Raw genomic sequence first — 9,240 nt, forward strand, 5'->3', positions numbered from 1 at the left:
ATCTCAAGCAGACTCCCTGCTGAGTATGGAGACCACAGCGGAATTCCATCCCACAGTCCTGAGATTGTGACCCCAGCAGAAATCACAAGTCAAATGTTCAACCAACTGAGCCATCCAAGTGCCCTACTGATGTGTTATTAATACTATTATGGGTCCCACTGTAAACGTCAGAAAAGGGATTCTGAAGTTAAGCTATTAAAATCTATCCCACAAGTGATGTGATCAAGTATCATATGTGAGAGGGAAATAAGAATATTTTAAATAAGTGATCAAAGTGCCTAGAAACTATCAATACCTTTTATTACCATCAATATCAAAGTGAAGTGATCCTAATTCTAACCTCAGTGAAGACACATTGGTATATGATTTAAATTCATTATGTGGAAATCTATCCAATTAAATTGTACTCACTAGTGAAAAAAGGTATGTTTGCAATTAGGTTTTTTAGTCTGAACAGAGGCAAAATGAACCACTTACTAGATTTTCCTGGGGAAAATTATGAAAATATACAAATGCTAGTGCTCCACATTTGGTAATATTGTTTTAGTAGGTCTATGATGGAGTCCCAAATTTGTAATTTTAATCAGATTCTCAACAGTTCCATATGCAGCCATCCACTGCCTTTTTTTTTTTTTTTTTTGTGAATGTGTTTTTAAAGTCAATGATGTAAAGCTGTGAAAGCCCGAAGAGCCAGAAGTACGCAGCATTGATCTATCAGTAACTGGAGGAGAGACCATGAATCTAGTGAATATGGATATAGTTACAAGAAAATTATAATCTGTGTGGATCAGGAATAATTAGTTGAGTTGCCACCGTATTCACCTCTTTAGCCAAGCTTTTAGTTTACTAACTCGATATCCTATACTAAATTGTCAGATAAAAGGAAACATTTTGTCCTGGTTGTCCACATGAGCACTGTAGTTAAGTGAAAGTGGCCTTACCATACAAATTAATAAAACTTGACTAACCTGATCCATCAACCCTAGGCCCATCAACAATGGACCCCGCAAAACCAGAGAGCCTAATCCTGTGCGATAACAGATTCATCCAGAAAATGACACCTAGTGGGCTTCTCTGGATTTAGGCATTGCATTTTCTCCTGATGAGCCCTGAAGGTGAGGAGAGATTTCAGTTTTCTCACCCTTTCTCACAGTCTGCCGCCCTGTCCTAGATATCCCCTCACTGCTTGGATTCCCTACAAAAGCAGAATGGGACAAAGAAATTGAAAGAAAAGCCAACAATAATTAGAAAAGTTATTTTTGTAATTTGGACAGTTATTGTTATTATTATATAGATTTTTCTAGGTATTGGTTAAGCAAAGTTTGATCTTTTGCCTTTTTTTTTTCTTGTGGTACATAAGCCCCAGAGGACAGTAGAATACAGTAAAAAGTGGCATATTTTATCAGTTTTGCCATTTTCTACTTGTATTAGCCATAGGGCCAGACTATTGATCTTGAGTAACAAATCAAAGCAAATTAGTTTGCCCATGTATTTTCAGAGCATTCTCTGTAAGTCTCTACTATTTCACAAACACATATTATACAGTGATGATGGACCTCCAAAGCCCTTATTCTAATTTGGTGCTCATTTTTGTTCCCTTCTTCCTCTTTCTCCATATCTACACTGTCTTATTTCCCCAGTCTGTTGTCATAGGTTGCTTGTCTGTAATGAAACCCTGCCTTAAAAAATGTCAAACATAATGAAAAAAAAAGGAGAAAAACATGGCAAAGTTACCACCAAAATTCCTGGGAGTCTCATAGTCATAAAGGAGACTGGTTTTGCAAATTCATCAGCTAAACTTTCAAATGAAGGTATGGTCTTTTGGCTCGTGACTCTGGGCAACTCTTAGTTTTTTTTACCCATTCACTCTATTGAGATTATTTCACTGTAAAATATAATAGTGAATATTTGAGAGCTTGATCATATATATATAGATATATATATATATATATATCTATATATATATAAAACTTACAATTTAAATCAGAATTTGGCCCTTAAAGGTTTTAGTTGGAAGGAAAATAGGAATTTAATCACTTAAGAGAGAATATTTTAAGTAAATATTTTGCTTTTGTTGATAGATTATAAAAATTCTAAGAAAAAAACTTTACCTCTTCTTAAAAAAATGGGTTAAATATCCTGACTACCCACTAAATGTTTTGTGTTATACTTGTCTTTTATTATAACTTGATACAGAATAAACATTGGAACATTTAAATACCCAATTAATGTATGTATTTTACTCTTGCTCCAATATATTACCTTAATGAATGATATTTTTAGTTCTAGACCTTGCAAATGGAATATGTATATAGTGCTAGAATATGTTTGAGAGAAGGAAAATGAAATAAAAGTAATCTGAAGGAAAGAATTCTATAACTGTATATTTGTATTCATGCATAAAGATAGTCTCTTTCTCCTTATGTCTTATAGAAACATTATCAAACAAGAATGAATGAAAAGATGACTCTGGGTAATTTTTCTTTTTAGCTTGCAAATGACCTGAGAAGAATAATACATCTTCCACTTAAATATCAAGTAAACACACTTGAACCACCTGCTTGTATGAGTTACTAGGCTTTGAAATATATGTATATTAGCCCATTTAACCCTATGTTGAGTAGTTATAATATTCCTTTTAAGACTAGAAAACTAAAGACAATAGGAAAGTGGTACTGAGCAGGGGGCATACTGGCCTCAGTCCCATTCCCAATACAAATGACTTGGGTGCCTCCACTTACCATTTTATGTGAAGCCACGGACTCTGCAGCAGTAATCATGTAGATTTTCTACCAGTGTGACAGGATAAAGAAAATCATGTGAACCTTCTCTGAAGTCTCCAGTGAATGAAATTAATCACTTTTGATGAATAGGAATCTTTTTTCTCCTATGAGTGTAACACATTTATTCTCTTGATCCGAAAGTTAAATTCTGTTTAGATTGGGCTTCTCTGTGGACTTTCTGACCATGTAAATCTTTTAGTATCCCTTTTCTATTCACTCCTAAATAAACCTTTTTGCATATTTTACAACAAATGGTATGAATAAGACATCAATATAGTTCTATTAATGTTTAACTAGGAAATGATTGTAGAAATAAATGGATGTAGGTGTTCACTTAAGTGCCATAAAGTGCTTCAAACATTGAAGAAGGAAGTAAATTCTGAAGTGAATGCATCGATCCTATAGTAGTCAAGGCCGACACTTTATAGATAGGAAAGGAAAATTATAATTATGTTTTAGGAAAGCTGTAGTCAGTTGGTGTGGAGCTGGCTAATAGTGATGCCAAGTTGAGAACTGATTGGTGATTTGAAGAATTGCTTTTAATTTTTGTTTTATCTGTAGAAAATTAAAAATTTTTATCCTTCAAGCAATGATTAACCTGATTATAGGTATTAATAGCCAAAATACCACATTAGTTTTATTTCCATTTTTAAAATATAAGAATATAATTTTCTAGCAGGCTTATAAAATTCAAGCATAGTTGAAATTATAATGGACACTAATGACATGTAATCAAGGCTGAGCCTGTTAGCTAAATAAACAATTTTAATTTGTGTTTGAAGTGTAAACAGAATGTAATTCATGAAATATTTGTTCCCTACTTGGATACTAGCTGACATTTTGTCTTTATCCTAGCCATTAGTATGGTGAAATGTTTCCAATTGTTTTTTTGTTATGAAGGGATCTTTCTTTAAAGTCATTCATAACTCATTGAAATATTTTATTTGACAGGATAACTGCAACCCGAATACTCAGCAATGTTTTTAAAACCTTCAAAGTAAAAGATAAAAAGGTGTTTTATTCAGCAAATATAATATCAAGCACAGAGATTAGAAAATTTGCTTCACCCACTGTGTTTTGAGTTAGAGCATGAATAACCCATCAACCAAGAGCTTTAGGAAACATATTTTCCTCTAGAGTGAGTGACTGTCATCTTGTATCACAATATATTAGAATCTTTCCTGCATCCGTGACACCAGATGAACTTCCTTGGTTGTACCAAGTATCAAGAATTTGATTCACTATCCTTCTGAGGAATATTCTACATAAATATGACTCTTTATATTATAAGTAACCAAAACAGTCTATTCATGGTGGCATAAACAGTAGTTATTTTATTGGCTCATATTACTGAACCATCCAGAGATAAAACATCAGATTTAGCTTCTTTTAAAAAAGTTTTTTTTTTTTTTAATTTAATTTCAATTAGCCAACATGTTTGCACAGCCGAGTCCCCATTTCTCTGTTCTTTCCTCTGAGGAGTGCTGGCTTTGTCCTGGGGGGTACTTCTCTCAAAGTAGCAAGATGACTACTGCTAATTTGTGGGCAACATGATTTTGTGTTTATATTCACTGGAGGAAAAAGGAGGTTTCTTTCACTCAAATATAATAAGGGCTACGTGGACCAAATTAAGAAACTGCCGTGAATTTAGGCTTAGATTTATTATTCATCCATAAAGTGGTAACTGTTATGAAGAGTAATTGAGTCACCCTGAGTTCTAGGTAATTGGTTCTTTCATGGTAAAAGAGGAGATGGTGGAAGGTCAAGAAAGCACACCTGTTATCTAACAAGTGCTTATTTTTCCGACTAGTCCTGAATCTGATGCATTCTATTCTTACAATATCATTGCTAGACTTCTGTGCATAATGTTGAAAGTCATTTTACTATAAATCCTAAATGGGATAGAGCCCCAGAATGAATCTGGTGTTCACTAACCTTTACTAGTTTGAAAGGTACACAGTTTGCATAGTTTTTCAGATTAAAGAATAACATAATACCACAAATGTACATCTTTCCTCTTAATAAGGTGACGGAAATTTTAATGGAAGTCAGGCCTTAAGTGAAACATTGGAAATTTTAAATCATAAGTTCTTGTTCCTCAGGGCTTAAGAGAGGGAGGAGCAAAGAGAATTTTGATCATTGAAAAGTAAATGTCCTAGTTTTAAAGTGGTATAGTTTCTCATCATATTTTTGGAATTACTTTTTTCTTGCCTTGAAACTATAAAGTTTTTAAAATTTTCACGCACTTTTAAACTTTCATATTGTGGGTGTGCTGGAAACAAACCTTCAGTGGCATTTAAAACCAAATTAAAGTTTATAAAAAACTTTAAAATTGTGAAGTTTATCCTATTTAAGATTCTGCCAAACATGAAGAAGAAGGAATGAGATGTGAAAGGAAAGTGTGTCTTCTGGAAGACAAAATGGAATGGGGTGGGGGTTTGGAGAGCAAAACAATTATGACCGTTAATGTGCTCTTACCATGGAGATCACAGACACTTCCTAAAGTAGTAACATTCATAGTAATTACATGAAAGTTCAGAAAAGCACACATTCCCTGGAGTATAGTTAATCACATATGACACAACTTTTTTCTTTGTAGACTCTAAGTGCATGTCACACCGTGAATTTAAACTACCCACCTCTATTGTTACTTCCTTATCGTTATGGACAAATATATAAAATATTGTTAATATTCAGAGTGTTCTGGGGATGTTGAGAATATGCAGTATTATAAATTGTTAGTGTGACTACAACGTTATACAACATTTTCTGGGAATAGTTTTAATACATACAAAAGCCTTAAAATATATGTACCCACCAGTTCCACTTCCAAAGATTTGTGCTGAAGTAATAATTGGATGAGTGTGAAAAACATAGGAAAGATATTCAACAAGGCATAGCTTATAAGTATGAAGGAATGAAAATGACCTATATAATAAAGTATTATTTATAGTTAAATGATAATATAAATCAATATTTATTAGAACAGAAAAGTGCTAAATATTTTATCTACATTGATGAATAAATTTAATGTGATTTCCAATAAAAATGTCAATAAAAATATAAGGTAAGCTAAAAAATTAGAAAATGAATAATAATTAAATAATTTTTAAATAATAAAAATAATAATTAAAACTGCCACAAATAAATATAGGAAAGCACAATAGAAAGGAAGGAAAAAAAGAGGAATGAAGGAGGGAAGGAGGGAGAAAAGGAAACAAAAGGGAGACACAGCATTGAAGGATTTCCATTTCCTATTGCTGCATAACAAACTACCCTGAAATTTAAAGGCTTAAAACCACAATCATTTACTATGGCTACTGAGTCATGATGATGGAGTAATCTCAGTTGTGTTGCCTAGTTCTAGGATGATTTAGACGGACCTCATCTGAGGCAAATGAGTTCATTGGTCCTATTTCACCCGATATTCCTTTCCAGTGGGTTTGTGGCAATGACAAAGTACAATAAAACAATAGAAACATGGAGTCCTTTTGAGGCCAAGACTCTGAATTGGTATATTGTAACTTCTACTACTTACTATTAGCCAAAACAAGTCATAAAGTCTCAGAATGAGGAGGTTAATGTAGGAATGACTGAATTATAGGATGAAGGGCATGGATAAAGTGTGAAGAACTGGGGGCATGAATACAATCTATGAAAACAGCCATGTAACAAATTACATACTTTTGTAATATGTAAAGGGTTCTTACACAGCACTCAAAGATTAATTACTCAGAAGAAAAAAATGTGTAAAAAATAAGAAAATATAATTCATTCAAACAGGGATATAATAGTCTTACAAACATAAATCTCATTAATAAACTTTGACTTCATTTATAATTAAAATAATGCTTATTAAGATAATGAGATACTTCAGGGCACCTGGGTGGCTCAGTGGGTTAAAAACCTCTGCCTTCGGCTCAGTACATGATCCCAGGGTCCTGGGATCGAGCCCCACATTGGGCTTTCTGCTCAGCGGGAAGCCTGCTTCTTTTCCTCTCTCTCTACCTGCCTCTCTGCCTACTTGTGATCTCTGTCTGTCAAATAAATAAATAAAAACCTTTAAAAAAAGATAATGGGATATTTTCTCTTATATCCAAGAGACTGACAAAGTTTAAAACTTTGGTAGTAGATTATGTTGGCCAAGGTGTGAATGTACATAAACTTTCCCATTCCCTCTTGGTAGAAACCGATTATTAAGACCTCATTTGAAGATAATTTGGTAATATCCATTATAATATGAAATGCATGTATTTTTTAAACAACAGTCTCCTAAGAATATATGTATATATATGAATATATGTGAATAAATATATGACAGATATTAATTATAATTACAAAACACTCAACTCAAGTATCCATCAATATAATTATGCTTTCTTGTACTTTGTGCTTACATAAATTATGATGCATTCATTTACTAGTATAGCTTACAAACATCAAAACAGTGAAGTAAATCTATATGCTGTTTTTTGTATAGGGTTTTTGTTGTTTCTAGAAATAATTTTAATTTGAATAATATAAGGTGTCTAAAGTTGCAAACAGTTTCCTTTTCATTATATACCTACTTATACTGTTGATATTTTATAATGTATTATTCAAAATGACCTTGAGAAGCAAAATGTGCATGGCATATTTCTTGGTAAAGCAGTGAATGAACAAAAGACCATTTAGGTATCATCCTTTCTCTATAGAATTATACACATAAAGACACATGCACATAGAAAAGATTGGAAAGTTATGCACCAAATTATAAAAAGTAGTTTTGGGGTAATCCAGGTTCTGCTAGGAGAATCCAAGCTTCCCAGAGAATGTCTCAGAGAAAGTTATGTGGAACAGGGGTGTTTTGCAGACTCCTAAGACCTCTCCCTTCTTAATTGCCTGTGAATAAGAGACTTCTAAGAAGACCTGGCTTCCAGAGAAGAGAACATGAAAAAGACAAACAGAGTGCTAAGAATAAGTCAGTTGGATGCACTTGAGCTGAACAAGCCCCTGGAGCAGCTAGTTTGGTCCCAGTTTCCTCAGTGCTTTCATGGATTTAAGCCAGGACTGTTAGCCCACTTCGAGCCAGAGGTAAAAGCATTGCTGTGGCTTTTCTTGTGGCAATTCACTATCTATTCTCAAAATGCCACTGTGGGACAATCCATTTTGAATATTCAGTATAAAAACGATTTTTCCCCAAAGCTGAGGTACCAGCCAGTAAGAATCAGAAGCTGTGGTATGCTGTGTGTACAATTGGCAGGACGTGGCTGGAAGAGCGCTGCTATGACCTGTTTCAAAACTGTCATTTGGCATCATTTGGGAAAGCCAGGCAGTGTATGAATATCATGGTTGGACTTTTTAAATTATATGGGCTAATTAATTTCCTGATCTTCCTTCAGAGGGGCAAGTTTGCAACTTTGACAGAATGTCTCCTATGCATTCATTCTGTATTTTGCAAGCCCCCAAACGTACGTGAAGTTGGCTTTGAGTATATGAATAGGGAACTTCTCTGGCATGGTTTTGCTGAGTTTCTGAGTTTTCTCTTACCACTTATTAATATCCAGAAATTGAAAGCTAAGTTGTCTTCATGGTGTATTCCTCTTACTGGTGCTCCTAGTAGTGACAATACATTATCAGCCAGCCAGTGGCAAACAGTGTTCTCTGTGTGGAGAGTGGCCCAACCATGCCTCACACCATAAGATGTGAGCACATCTTCTGTTAACTACTGTGTTAAAAGTAGTTTCTTATTTGACGTGTACTTTACTTGTCCTAAGTGTGGCACAGAGGTACACAGTGTGCAGGCACTGAAATCAGAAATTGAGATGTCAGAAGTGAATGCTGTTTAGAAACTAAGATTGTTTCCTCTGAGGAAAACTAAATTGTGTTCAAATCCTTAATATTAGTCATCCTAAGCATACTGTTTAGGTATCTTTTATGAGGGGATGTGCTTCTCAGCCACTGTCGTCTTCTTTTCCTTTCCAGGTATGACAAAATTCTAATCACTAGAAACCGCATGATTCTGTACATATTATGCAAACAATAATGTGTTACTTTTCTTTAAATCATTGCATTCAATTTTTTTAAAATTTTTAATTTTTTTTTGCATTCAATTTTTAATGTTGAGAATAATGGACAGTTTTTGTCCGACTACTAAAAACACTCTTTCATTTTGCTACTTCCTAAAAAAGAGGTTAGATTCTAAAATAATTTCAGAGACTTGGGATGAGTGTGTATTTATTTTCAAAGATGGCATTCATTATAACATCATAATCTGACAATTATAAGACCCTGTTGTTTTGAGACTTAAGATCTAGTGCCCCAGTTGTAATTTTAAGTTACTCTCTAAAACCTGTTTTTAAAGGGTTCAGTTGGCTTCATTCTCAGGCAAAATGATGGCCACCAGGAGCTCCAGACTGATGTTTTGCCAGCTCTCTGATCCCCCCAGGAATAAAAGCCTCTTGCGTAATATGACTAG

General features: G+C 34.0%; 1 pseudogene; it reads left to right on the forward strand.

Annotated features, from left to right (window-relative positions):
• Positions 1-1,699: 1,699 nt before the first annotated feature.
• On the forward strand, positions 1,700-8,611 carry LOC122915430 (annotated as a pseudogene).
• The last annotated feature ends 629 nt before the right edge of the window (positions 8,612-9,240 follow it).

Source organism: Neovison vison, chromosome 8 (genome assembly GCF_020171115.1).
Source record: "Neovison vison isolate M4711 chromosome 8, ASM_NN_V1, whole genome shotgun sequence".
NCBI lineage: Eukaryota > Metazoa > Chordata > Mammalia > Carnivora > Mustelidae > Neogale > Neogale vison.